The sequence below is a fragment of the Melanotaenia boesemani genome, chromosome 8 (assembly GCF_017639745.1).
Source record: "Melanotaenia boesemani isolate fMelBoe1 chromosome 8, fMelBoe1.pri, whole genome shotgun sequence".
Lineage (NCBI taxonomy): Eukaryota > Metazoa > Chordata > Actinopteri > Atheriniformes > Melanotaeniidae > Melanotaenia > Melanotaenia boesemani.
Genome location: NC_055689.1, coordinates 37,771,054 through 37,786,069, shown reverse-complemented (window position 1 = coordinate 37,786,069; position 15,016 = coordinate 37,771,054).

The following is a 15,016-nucleotide window of genomic DNA, read 5'->3' as shown; positions in this document are numbered from 1 at the left end:
TTTTTCCAGTCAGCCATTAACTGGTCCAACCAATTAAGAGACCAGTCGCTCTTCCCAGCATGCTCCCGCACCTCCCCTCCCACCCGTATTATCTCGTCCATGGCAGATGTAAAGGAATCATCTGGCGCTGTGTTAGCTGGAATAAAAGTGCAACATCTGTCTGAAATACCGAGTCACGGGTAGTGTGTAGATGTGTGCGGGTGCATGCCGGCAAGAGGCCTGACTGATAATGACATTTGGCATGTGAGTCGTACTCCCCCTGGTCACTGAGGTCGCTCCCTCGTTGCGCAGTTGCCCCTCTGTTTCCTTGAGAAGGCCCTGGTGATGGGACGACGTGGTGGCTGTTGCTTTGGGTCCGGATTGGTTGAATTGTCCCTGCCGAGATCCCCTTTTGGGGGACTGGTCATTTGAGAACGCTGCACAACCCGACCAGTCCCCAGGGCCCGTTTTACAGTTGTTGGTCGTAGGTGCCAACGAACAATGGTTCAGATGATGCCAAGCGACGCTCCCTTCGACCTGGACCGCAGTCGGTGTGGCTCGGACTACCGTGTAGGGACCTCGGCGTCTAGGAGTGTTCCACTTCCTCCGAAATTCCTTGATGTACACCTTATCCCCGGGCACCACTGGACCAGATGTCACAGAGACTGGTTTTGGCTCGTTCGCTTTTTCCTGAAAATAAATTGCTTTATGGATAGCAGACAACTGTCTCATATAACTGTGCAGCTCCTTCTCCAACTGCTCCAGCGGGGGCCCCTTAAAAGGACCCCGAAACTGCGGACCCGGCATGGGACGACCTGTTAGCATTTCGTGAGGAGACAAATGTGTGACCCGATGAGCTTGCATGCGGTAACTCATTAGGGCCAACGGTAATGCGTCATGCCACCGTAAACCAGTACATGCACAAATCTTATTAATTTTTGCCTTAAGCGTGCCATTCACTCGTTCCACCCCTCCCTGACTGGAGGGAGTGTAGATACTTCCATGGCGGACTTTGATTCCGAGCTGGCGCAGAACGCCCTCGTAGACCTTGTTGATGAATGCTGGTCCCGAGTCTGATGAAAGGATGGACGGCAAGCCAAACCTAGGGATCACCTCACGGACCAGGAACTTTATGACTGTTCCCGCCCCCATGTCCTTTGACGGAGTGGCCTCCACCCAACGACTGAAATGATCAAAAACCACCAAAAGGTAGCGCTTACCGTGTACCGGGACCAACATGTCCACAAAATCTAAAATCAGATGACGAAACGGGCCTTCCGGGACAGGCATTCGCGCTGTGGGGGTGACAATACCTTTTCGAATGTTATTTTGCGAGCATATCTCGCACCGATTTAGCGCATCCGTCACCAATGCCTGCAGGTACGGCGCCCAATAACCCTGCTGTTGTACCCGATGCACCACCTCATCTCGCCCACAGTGGTCTGGTTTATGACACTCTGGAATTAACAGAGACAAAAGTGAGATTGGAGCGACAATCAGGCCGGTATGTGAACGCCATAACCCTCGCCCATCTTTTGTAGCACCCCTTTTTTCCCACATGTTTTGTTCACTCGCTCTGGCACGCGCTTGCATTAGTGTGATATCGTCGGGTGTGACAGATGGTTCCAACTCCACAGCTGGGGCCAAGACGGCGACCTTGCAACCTGAAGCGTGCTTTGCAGCTTCGTCTGCCGCATTGTTTCCCATTGTGGTGATGGAGTTGTCTTTTCGATGAGCAGGACACTTGATAATGGCCAATCGATGTGGAAGCATCATGGCCGAGATTAACTTCATAATCTGTCTCCCATGCCGAACAGGTTTACCATCTGATTTCTGAAAGCCGCGCAGTTTCCAAACTGCTCCGAACAGGTGACATACTCCGTGTGCATATGCTGAATCTGTGTAAATGTTAGCAGAAGTGTCTTCAGCAAGTTCACAAGCTGTAGTAAGTCCATACAATTCAGCTAATTGTGCAGAGCAAGGTTGTAAACACTTTTCAGCTTTTATTGTCACAAACGTCCCTTCCTTTTGTTGCACCACGGCGTAGCCTGCGTGAGTTCCCATGTGGTCTCGAAAGCATGACCCATCTACATAGTACGTGACCTGTGCGTCGTCCAACGGCTCAGATTCCAAGTCCGGTCTCAGTTTTGTGTACCTCGTGGTCTCTGCGACGCACTCGTGTGTATCACCTTCAAATTCAAAAGGTAACATATTAGCAGGATTTGTGGTCTCACATCTCTTAATTGTTACATCTGGATAGGTGAGCAATGGTAGATACTGAAGGCAACGTGCTGTTGTCAGAACAAGTTTGCTGTGATTGATCAACTCTGTGATTTTATGATGGGTGTAAATAACCACAGGATATGACTTAGTTATTGCAGACGCCTTTTCATACGCCATGTGAACAGCTGCGAGGCCCTGGTAGCAGGGGGGCCACCCTCGTGCTACGTCGTCCAACCTTGCACTGTAGTAAGCGATGGGTTGTTTCTTTCCACCAGAACATGAATCCTGTGTCAATACAGCCGTTGCATACATGTTGCATCTGTTTGAAACGTAAAGATAGAAAGGTTTATCATATTCCGGCATTTTTAAGGCTGGGGCACTTTGCAGTTCCTGCTTAAGCACATCAAAAGCCAACAGTGCCTCTGTGGTCCACTCCAAAGACTTCTTTAAAGTCTTGGCTTCAGAGGACTTCAGGAGATCCCTGAGCGGCGCCGTCTTTACTGCGTAGTCCTCCAACCACTCCGCGCTGAATCCTGTGATACCTAAAAAGGTCATTAGTTGCGCGCATGTCTGTGGACGCGGTGCTCGACTTATGCCTTTGAGGTGGTCAGGAGACAGAGCTATTGTTCCATGGGAGATTACTCTGCCAAGGAATTCCACCTGAGGCTGGCAGAATTGCAGTTTTGTCCGAGAAGCTTTGTGTCCACATTCTGCCAGTCTCTGCAGCACTTTGATCGAGTCGCGCTGACAATCTTCAATGGTGTCTGAACAAATCAATATATCGTCTACATACCGGATTAGGACGCCGCTCAAATCCAGCTCCTGTAGATCCTGACTCACCACACGATCAAACCACGCTGGGCTGCTTGTCAGTCCCTGGGGCATTCTGGCGTAGCTGTATTGTCGACCTCTAAAGGTAAACGAAAACAGATATCGTGACTCTTCTGCCAGAGGGATACTGAAAAATGCTGAACAAAGATCCACTACTGTGAAAAACTTAGCTTTAGCAGGGATAGCATTCAACAGTGTGTGTGGATTGGAGAAGTCTGCAGCGACATCTTCCAGGATGGCATTGATTGCCCTTAGATCATGGACCAGTCGGTACTTTGATTTATCTGCTTTTAGAACTGCAAGAATTGGGGTGTTACAAGGACTAGAAATCTCAATCAGCACTCCTACTTTTAAAAACCCATCAATTAGGATTCCAATCCCTTCTTCATCTGCGGGATTAAGTTTGTATTGTGGCCGCCAAGGTAAAACTGCACCTGGTTTTAATTTGACAGTAACTGGGCTGGCTGAAACTGCCAGTCCCACATCCGTCTCATGTCTGGACCACAGTTGGTCCGGAACCTGTGTTAAAATATCAGTTTCCAGATCACTGTTAAATCCAAGGGGGTTGGTTTTGCATGTCATCATTATGTTTTTTCCTGGTAGCACCACCATCTGAGGTGTTGCTTGTATAGATAGATCACACCTAATCCTTAGCATTGATCCATCATCTGAAAGAGAAATTAATGGGTTCTCTGTACTGTTCCATGTCAAGTGCTCTGCGGTTCCTACCATCGGACCGAGGTCCCTGGAATGGTATCCTGGGTTTACCAACAGTGTAATGTGTGGTAAGGATTGAGTAACACAGTACCATTTATCAATAAAAGTATTGTGGTTTACCTTTAATGCTGCGCCTTGGCCTCCAATCAGGATATATGGAGCCTTCAATTCAACCTTTACACCCTCCGTCTCCTTTTCCCACCTATGCTGAAAGGTTGGGCTGGCTGATGGATCAAAAAACATTGTACAGTGAGGAGGCAAGATTGGAGGAGAACCTCTCGGTGCCTGGGCCCTTACGCATGTTCCCCATTTTTCCAACACTGAACCCACGGGTCCCTCCATGTTTCCCAACCAATAAACAATTGCTGGTTCTGCTTGAGCAGTCATTTGTAAATCCAATCCAATATTTTCCACGTATATTCCCGAAGGGGAGCATAAAATTTTGAGCCCAAGTTTACAAAGTGCATCTCGTCCTAATAAATTGACGGGTGTTTGGTCTGAAACCAAAATAGGTATTTTAATTTCATCATTTCCTACTTTTATTTTAACGGGAGCAGTAATAGGAACCAATTGACTTTTTCCCGAGAATCCTACTGTCTTGACAAAGTTATCTGACAGGGGAAGGTTCTTGGCGAGGTGTTCCTGTATGCATGAGTGAGTAGCTCCCGTGTCGATCATCATAGAAACCTGTTGATCCCCAACTTCCACATTTATCATGGGGTCAGTGCGTGTGTGTAGGATCAACGGGTACGAACCTTCACCCATAGGATTCCCGGGACCCCCCTAAAACTGAGAGGGTCTTGGCCGAGTGCCACCCAGGGCCCCTCCTCCACCTCTTCTGGGGACAACTCCGTTTCTTCCAGGACCACCTGCCGAGAGGGGCATAAACCGTGGGCAAGCCCTAGCAAAATGTCCAAACATTCCACAATACCAGCAGCGGTTGGATCCCTGCCACGCCCCAGACGAGGGAGTACCAAGCCTTGAGTAGGAAGGGCGGAACGGCTGGGGACCACTGGCGGCCTGTGTTGACTCAGGAACTCCAGCAGTCTGACCCGCACCTGGATCTGTGAACACAACAGCTTGAGTCTTTTCTTTCAGCTTGCCTTGCAAATCATTTAGTTGCATCTGAGTTAGTTTCCTTTGAATCTGGAGGTCCTGTTCAGAAGTCTTGCTTAGATCTCTTCTGTATCGCATTACTGCATGAATCACATGATCACGGAACAGCTGCGAGGACATGGACGCCAGGCCAACAACGTCCTCCAGGCGCCGGGTGACTTCCTTTGGCATCGATGTGATCACTGCATTTCTGAAAAGAGTGAGCAAAACAGGATCATTTTCCACATCTTTTTCAGTCTCTAGGCGCCATCTTTTCAACTGTATGTCGATGTATGCTGCTGGATTCTGGTCATCTTTCAGAGGTTCCCCTTTTAAAGCATCAACATCAATTTTATTAGGGTACTTGGTGCGTATTCCTTTCCAAATCACCCCTTTATAGGCAGCCAGTTCTGTTCCATCTGCCCTTTCACTCAAAATCCAGTCCAGTTCATTGTCTTTGAAAAACTGTTGCATCTTGGACAACCCCAAAACCTGTGTGAGGACAGCCTTGATGTCACCCAGTGAGAGTAGTGTTCCGGCCGTGTTTGATTCAAAAGCTTGAACCCATTTGCCCCCTCCTGCGGTGATCTGTGGGAGCCCGGAGACCAAACCTGTTAAGTCCCGAGCCGGCCAAGGGTGATAATCGGCCCTCGTTCCCCTAATCAGGATTGGGAATTCTCCACCTGTGAATCTATCAGGAGGTCTAATATTAGGCCTATATCTTAAGTCATACTCATCCCTGGAGACCCCTGTGGACGCGCCGGGCTTTTGCAGGCACGCAGGCATGGAAGTCCCACCCCCCGAGGTCGCCCCCTCCACCTACTCATTTAAGTCATCTATTTCCTGTTCCATCTCAACTATCTGGCTCCGTCCCAACTCACGATGTAAATCTTGTTGACGGGGCCCTAAGTTTAACCAAAAACTGTCCTCAGCTTTGCCCTTTCGAACCAATTCGGTTCGATCTTGGTAACAATTAATAATTCCAGACTGACGTCGCTGCGTGCTACAATGTTTTGGGATTGTCATGTGGGGAGGAGTTTCCTGCCTTTGAGGAGAATGGGCAGAGGCCGGACGCTGTCTGACCTGGGCCTGGGCTTCTCCAGTGTTTGGTGGTAAAGACAGGCTCCTCTGTCTGGAGTTGAGTGGGTCTGGACCAGGAAGTGCCACCTCAGCGACCCTTGAAGCAACAGATGACCTGTCATGAATGTTACTTACGGTTCCCGACATGTCAGCATTAGCTGGTACCCCTGGAAGGCTTTGCAGGTCATCAAGATTAAAGTTTCCATCTATCTTTATAGTTCCTGTTAAGTTTGGGAAGAGTTCAGCATCAGTAAGGTTTTCAGTTTCCCCTGGATTATCTGTAAAAGACACAATTGTTTTGACATTTCTTTTAATTGGCTTGCTGATTCTAAATAAGTTTAAAATTTCCAACTCAAGCTCTCGCTTCTTTTGTCGTTTCTTAGAATTATTTCCAGCTTTGTAATCCTCAATGCGATGTTGCATCAATTCACAAATATTTCTATCGAAGGTTTCTGTAGCAGGCCACGGGTCTTTAAGGTTTTTTGTTCTTTTATGCCATTTCTGGGACATGTGTTGAACCTCTTTCATCCTGCGGGGGTAACGGATACAAACAATAGCTTCGGGCGTACTCATCATTATCCTATTCAGTCAACCCTGTTTTAATACAATATGATAATCATGCAACTCAAATGGAATCCACTTGGGTGTGCTGCAACTCTGTGTCCTGTTTCTTGGTGTCAACCTAATGGGAGGAGTCGTGTTCTGTTGGAAGGAAACCAAAAGAGTTCAGCGGTTTTATTTTAACAGCTATAATAATAGAACAGATTACATCCTTGTAGCTGCACAAGAGAAGAGCAGAGTTTTTTCTGTTATTTTTGTGTGTGTATGTGTATTAGCAAGCAGCTTGGTGTCAGATCCCACCAGACCACTCTGGGATATTTTTGTGGGTTGGGGGAACGAGTCAATTTATGCACTGCAATTCAGATTATAACTCTTTACACATCATGCATTTCTCACTGCAAACCAGAGGCCCCTGTTTCATGCTCATGCATAAGTTTTCCAGTATGCTCAGCAGCTGCTTCGATCTCCAATTACACTGGTCCTTTTTACTTTTAGCTCACTTACACATACACACACACTCGTCTCAAGTTTCGCTCAGACGCGCCTTACACACACACTTGGCGGTTTACACACACTGTCGGCAGTCACACATTGCTTTCCCATTGCATCACATACTATGCTTTTATTCAACAGCTGAACAAATCACCCTTAGTAAGAGAGGAATAAAACAGTCAAGGCACAGTTTAAAACTTTTCCCTTATTTTTTCACATAGAAGTCATAAGTTTACTCTCAGTTAGAGGGGTAAAGCAGTCACAAGACAATTTTCAGCTCACTCAGACACCCATTCCTATCCGCTTCACACACACTATCCGCTTCACACACACACACACACAGAAGACATCAGCTGTCATATCACTCTTATTGAGAATAGAAGAACAGTCAAAGGGAGGGATATGTCAAAAGTCAGTTTTTAAAGTCTTTTTCTTTGTCATTTTTGTCATGTTGCAACAAGGTTTTTTTATTCACAGCTGCACTGCGCTAAGCCCCTTTTTACGCAGATTTCCCGGGTTAACAGAGCTTAAACCTTTCACTACTGGCTCTGTTTAATTTAGGATCAGATTTTTGATCGATCATCGCACCCTTTTTCCTCACGATCCTAGCCGTAAGCTACTCAAACCCACTTAACTGACCCCCTGTACAAGACCAGCCTATAGCATCGCAATCTTGCGGGCCCTGTATAATAACTCTTTACTAAATTTGGAACTCGAAACAGATCGATCGGTGCATTTTCATCACTTTCACTTTTACTTCACTTTCACTACTATTTTTGTTGCCAATTACTTCTTTCGCCGCTATACTGACTCTCCTCTCAAAATTCCAAGGGGCCTGCGTCCTGTCTACCCCCCGGGTTCTGATAGAGCCCTGAAATATTACACACCCACTGAATCTGGCTCCCCTTAAGACCAGCCTAATAGCTCGCAATCTCGTGAGCCCTGTGTAATTCTCTCCTTAAAACTGACCTTCCTCCCAGCTACTTCTGGTAAGGCCCTGGTAAACTACCCAATATCGCCTTATACTGACCTTCCTCCCAGCTACTTCTGGTAAGGCCCTCATAAACTACCCAATATCGCCTTATACTGACCTTCCTCCCAGCTACTTCTGGTAAGGCCCTGTCTTCACAAAACTACTTTATTTGTGTGCACACAAATTTATCTGTCAGCAGAGTCACAGCAGCTGTATAACTAAGTTCAACTTGTAGCCAGGACGGCCCTCCGCTTCGGCTCACTTCACCCAGAAGGATTTAAAATGGGGCTTACCTCCTTAAGCGGTGAGTCAAAGCGGTCCACACGTCCGGCCCCAGCGTTAACTGGCTGGCTCGCCAAATGTCGTAGATAAATTCTTTATCAAAAGGGCTGCTGATATTAAGAGTCTGCAGACAGAGGTCTCAATGATCTTCCTTTATTCGGCCGAACAGGGGGAGACCCCTTCAGGATCAAAGACCACGTATATTCATTTCTCCAAGCTTATATAGTCTCTCTGATTCTATTTCTGTATACACACACAGCCTTTTAGGGCTGACTGGTTGACATCATTTTGATATCATGTTATAATGTCATACTATTAATATTCTGTTTACCAGGGCCACTGCACCTGTTGTTTTTCAACTCTGATGTATTAATACTTCCACATCTCCTGTCAGAAAGAGTTTCAACTCCCATCTCCGGCAGAGCTTCAACCATGTCCCAGGCGAGGTGGGGGACATTGAATCCGAATGGGCTGTGTTTCGTACCTCTATTGTCAAGGTGTGGGGTCCCCCTCTTCAAAAAGGGGGACCGGAGGGTGTGCTCCAACTACAGGGGGATCACACTCCTCAGCCTCCCCGGTAAGGTCTATTCAGGGGTGCTGGAGAGGAGGGTCCATCGGATAGTCGAACCTCGGACTGGGGAGGAGTAGTGTGGTTTTCGTCCCGGTTGTGGAACAATGGACCAGCTCTACACCCTCTTCAGGGTCTTTGAGGGGGCATGGGAGTTTGCCCAACCAATCTACATGTGCTTTGTGGATTTGGAGAAGGCATTCGACGGTGTCCCCCAGGGACTCTTGTGGCGAGTACTCCGGGAGTATGGAGTGCCAGACCTGCTTATACGAGCTGTCCGGTCCCTGTACAACCGGTGTCAGAGCTTGGCCCACATTGCCGGCAGTAAATCAGAATAATTTCCAGTGCGGGTTGGACTTCGCCAAGGCTGCCCTTTGTCAGCGATTCTGTCCATAACTTTAATGGAAAGAATTTCTAGGTGCAGCCAAGGTGTTGAGGGGATCCGGTTCGGTGGCCTCAGGACTGGGTCTCTGCTCTTTGTGGATGATGTGGTTCTGTTGGCTTCATCAGGCTGTGATCTTCAGCTCTCACTGGAGCGATTCGCATGGGATGGGAATCAGCACCTCCAAATCCGAGACCATGGTCCTCAGCCGGAAAAAGGGTTGTGTGCTCTCTTCGGGTCTGCAATAGGGTCCTGCCCCAAGTGGCAGAATTCACGTATCTCTGGGTCTTGTTCAGGAGTGAGGGAAGGATGGAGCGGGAGATGGACAGGCGGATCAGTGCAGCGTCTGCAGTGATGCAGACTCTGCATTGGTCTGTTGTGGTGAAGAAGGAGCTGAGACAAAAGACAAAGCTCTGGATTTACCGGTCGATCTATGTTCCTACCCTCTCCTATGGCCACGAGCTGTGGGTAGTGACCAAAAGAACAAGATCGCGAATACAAGTGGCCAAAATGAGTTTCCTCCGCAGGGTGGCCGGGCTCTCCCTTAGAGATAGGGTGAGAAGCTCGGTGATCCGGGAGGGGCTCAGAGTAGAGCCGCTGCTCCTCCACATCGAGAGGAGCCAGATGAGGTGGCTCGGGCATCTGGTTAGGATGCCTCCTGGACGCCTTCATGGTGAGGTGTTCTGGGCACGTCCCACCGGAAAGAGGCCCCGGGGCAGACCCAGGACACACTGGACGGACTACATCTCTCGGCTGGCCTGGGAACACCTTGGGATCCATCCGGATGAGCTGCTGAATGTGACCGGGGAGAGGCAAGTCTTGGTTTCCCTGCTTAGGCAGCTGCCCCCGCAACCCGAATCCGGATAAGCAGAAGAAAATGGATGGATGGATGCAGACTAGGTACGACATGCAGTAGCCTACATATGACACACTGTAGTCTATACAGAATACACCGTAACCTACATAGAACACACCGTACACCACTTAGGAAACGCTATAATCTACATAGAACACACCATAGCCTGTGCAAGACATGTCGTAGCCTACGAAGGACATGACATAATCTATGTAGGATAAGCCATAGCTTATGCAGGACACACTGTAGACTATGTAGGACACGCCGTAGCCTACACAGAACACGCCGTAGCTTATGTAGGACACTCCGCAGACTACGTAGGACACGCCACAGCCTACGTAGGACACACCGTAGCTTACGCAGTCCACTTCGTAGGTCATGCCAAATTCGACGCAGGACACACCATAGTCTACATAGGACACGGCATAGTCTACATAGGACACGTTGTAGCCTTCGTAGGACATGCCATATTCTACGTTTGACACGCTGTAGCCCAGGGCTACTCAGTTCGGTCCTACGAGGGCCGCAATCCAGCAGGTTTTCCATGTATCCCTGAACCAACACACCTGAGTCAAATTGGGTGGCTCTAACAGCCAATCAGGTTCTACACAATGACTCATTAATTTGACTCAGGTGTGTTGGTACAGGAATACATGGAAAACCTGCTGGATTGCGGCCCTCGTAGGACCGAATTGAGTTGCCCTGCTGTAGCCTATGTACGACATATTGTAGGCTATGTAGGACACTCGGTAGTCTACGTAGGACACACTGTAGTCTATGTAGGATACACTGTAGCCAAGGTAGGACACTCTGTAGACTACTTAAGACACTCCGTAGCCTGAGCAGTCTGTGCACTCTAAAGTTATTCCATGATAGTTGACTACATCTATCACTGAATATTGTCCCAGTGATTTGAAAGTGACCAGGAGGCCCTGTTCTTACATTTCTTACCGGTAAAGAGAAGAAAAAACAAGGAAATGGAGCAGAAGGGAGAACAAAGCAGGAAGCAGCCATGTAAAGCCCTGAGATTATGTTGTTGTGAACTGATGCTATACAAACAAAGCTGGATTGAAGTGGATGTTTTTCTGGGCCAGTCTCCTGGCTCTGACTCACTGATGCGTTTTCAGTTAGATGCAGAGCAATAATTGACTTCTTCTTTGGGATCGTCGGTAAGTTCACTGTTAATAGAGTTTTTGGAGAGTTGAGTCTCTTCTTCTTCCAACCACTCATCTCCCAGAAGCTGCTTCTGCTTTCTTCTTGTTCAGGCCATTTATTCTGGAGTAAAATCAGCTCCTCTAACTCACCTTCAGATCATGTTTCTGCTAAATGCTGAGTGAGAGCTGGGATTCTAGAAATCACATTAGTCTCCTCCAGATCTCTAGATTTAGATAAACAGGCCCCAAATTCTCTCAGATAGTTTGTTACCTCATATTTAAAAAGTTCACAGTTCCTAGAATAACAATTATTGTTAACACCTTGTTCCATCAGCAATTTATTAGCGTTTTCACTCTTTGGATTTCTTTGGACAGATATCTATTAAATTAAATGTTGTTATGAAGTAGATAGTTTAAAAGCAGAAGTTAGAGTTTAGAGTTTGAAGGTCATCTATCTAAAGCAGAGGTCCCTATCCCTGGCCCGCTATCCAGCAGTTCTTAGATGTCTCCTTGCTATGATGCACCTGAATCAGATTCATGGCTCATTAGCAGACTTGTGCAGAGCTTGTCAGAGAGCCATTTAATTTGAATTAGGTGTGTTGCAGCAGGGAGGCATCTAAAACTTGCAGGATAGTGGGCCTTAAGGACCAGAGCTGTGGATCATTGATCTAAAGGACCATTCAGGGTCATGTTGGACTCTTGGCCCACTAAAAGCAGAGCATTTGGATATTTTTCACAGCCAGTGTAAAAAGCATCAAATAAAAATCCTTCACAAGTTTGGAGTTGGTGAGAAGAATGTTGACGTTAAGGATCAAATAATGTTTGTTAGGGTCACTTTCTGATTGCAGCATCCTGCCATCAGGGTTGCTTTTTAAGATAGTACAGCCTGCAGGCCTTCCTGAGCCATGAGAAAACCCGAGGCCATTTCCCAGCATCACGCAGCACTGAATTTAACTCTTGAAAAAACAGAAATGGGATTTCTGATATTTTGCCAACCAAAGCAAAACTTTGGGTTTAACGTTTTCTCTTAAACCCCAAAATCTGATGAGGATATTATAATACTATTAATAAGTAAACAGGTCCCAGATCCCAACCTAATTCTAGGTTTAACATAAAGTAGTTATACATGTATGTATATAATGTATATATATATATACGTGGATTTAAAGAAGAACAACCAGTCAGGTGACCAGAGAGCTTCCAGTTAGCAGCGAGCTGGCAACGCTTCGTCTCACTGAGTTTCCGACTGCGACAGCCTCTGGACGGTATTTTGACAAATGAGGTTTATCACCTTCAGATCTGCTTTCAGGGTTTCTACCTCTGTGAAGGCGAAATCAAGACTTTTTCAAGCATTGATGCTCAGTGTTGGGGTTGATCATACTTTCCAGATTATCAGAGCGCTCCTTGATGAGTTGGCGATGGGATTTTGTAGCTGGGTTAGTATCATGTTGCCTTTCAGCCTCTTTCCATCAGGTTCAGAAGTTAAGCCCAATATCCACCGGGTGCATGTGCGGTGTGTTCTGGCCTCGGCGGGGCATCAATCCACACCGGGAGCCTGCAGTCCGATTAGCTGGATCCGTGAGATCACAAATTCACAGTGGAATCTTGTAATTCTCCACCAGGGCTCCAGACTAGCTGGTTTTACCTGGAACACAGGGGCCCCTAACTTAAACTTTTAGGAACGCTAACAGAAAATTTAGGGGCGCACACTGAAATCACCTTGCATAGCAAATATTCACATTTCCTCTGTGATGAAAACATACAATAAATTCAGAAATTACAATGTTTACAATTCACATTTTATTGTGCAGCAAACATCTTACTGGCCACATTAATACAAAACAAGTAGACATAGAACTTGTCAAATCAAATCTAATCATTTTGTAGTCGAAGTAGAAGGACAACTTTTCCCCCGTCTTCCTCCTCAGGACATGGTACGACTGGTCCATGTAGTTCCTGGTAATAAACAGTTTCAGGGACTGATGCTCCTCCAGCTGCTGTTCCCACTCCTCAGTAAGAACAGCAGCTATTGGCTGTCCTAGAAGTCGCTAATTAGCATCATCAGCCTGGTACATATAGTTGTAATGGATGCTGCCAAAAAGAGGGACGTAGTGGGAAAGACAAACTGTTTAAAAAAAGACAACCTAAAAAATGTTTAGAACAAAATAAATAAATAAATAAACAAATAAATAAATAAATAATTCTGTCAATATTTTCTTTATATTTAGTTCAGTTTTGTTTTTTTAAATTAGGAGTCTGGAGCATGTTTAAATATTTCCTCCACACTCTTCATTAACAGATGTTACTGTGACGGTAAACCAGCAGGATCCTCCAACAGCAGCTTTTACGTTTCATTTCCAGCCTGGTCATGAAACAGAGGTGAACGTCGTCTGAATTCTGCTGCTGCGAGAAGACCAAGCCTCGTATGAGAGGGTCTGCACAGCACCGCTCCTCGTTGGGAAGATAAACTCCCTTCATTCACCTCCGTCTCCAAAAGTCTCCAATAACCAGAAAAACTCGCTAGAGGGTCTGAAAACTCGCTAAATACAACCACAAAGTCGCTACGCTGGTAACACTGAGGAATAATAAATTCCCCCAAGACCCGCCTCTTTTCACACATCAGCCAATCACAGTGCTCGTTCGTCCCCGCTCACACACACATTGGCTGTCGTTTTCTTCATTGGTGTTCATTTCCTTTTCTCGTATTGAAGTTAGTTTGAGTCAAACCAGCAGCTGATTTGTTATTACTGAACTACTGGGCTGAAGAGGGAGCAGAAGGTTGTTGTTAGTTAAATTATAACTCCTACAAGAAAAAGACCGAATGTATCGTCGCAGTTGTAGAGTAAAATTCACTCAAACACATTTTAGTTGCAAAATGCGACAGTTTGGTCACAGTCTGGAGCCCTGTCCACTTCCAGGAAAAACGTCTCGTTGTTCTTGATGAAAAATCCACTGAGACACCCTGAACGATTAATAACGTAATGTTTGTGGTTCAGCAGCACAAATCTGCATGGGGGGCTTTTATTTTGAAAAATACAGAAAGCTTTTACACTGCTTCCGTGTTTGATTTCCTGCCTGCCCTGATCTGATCTGCTAAGCTTGATGCGTTGTGGATGTGTGATCCGTCAGAAACAGATTCAGTGCCTATGTTTAGCAAAGAGCCGCGACAAGGCGCTTCTGACGCACTGAGGCGCCAGGAGGAAATCAAATCGTTGACTAAAACAGCGGCGAATGCAGCAGAGGATGCAGCGCAGGCGTAACATGGCGCACATGCACCTGGTGGAAATTGGGGGTCAGGATTGGATTCCGGCAGAGGTTTCTGCACGACGTCGTGCTCGCGGACAGAGCTGGCAGCGGTAAGATCCGCTGACATCGCACCTTCGTGAGGAACGGTGCTTTTATTTTTGTGAAGGAGGGTTTTTCCTTTGGCGTCTCGTTTAGGACCTGGCTCAGTCCGGAAAACTGTTACTCAGCCACAGATCCTCACAACTGATCCATAGTGTTCCAGCTGTCTGGTAATTCTGAGTGTGATGTCATTACCAGGCGACTGGCGTTCCCATCGCACCAACTCGGAAAACATGACATCCCCCTTAAAGTAGCCAGTGTGTGAGCATCTAGATTCTGGACTAGAAAACCAAAGGAAGCGTAGAGACGCCACCGGAGCACCAGCCTGGTGAGAAGATGAAATCAAGTGAAAGAGGAACGTTTCACCGCTGGGCCAGTGAGATGATGAAGGCTTGTTCTGCTGGGAGGAACCGTCTCCTTCCCTGGAAAAAGGAAAATACTCAGACTTGTCCAGTTTCTGTCTTCATAAACCTGGTCA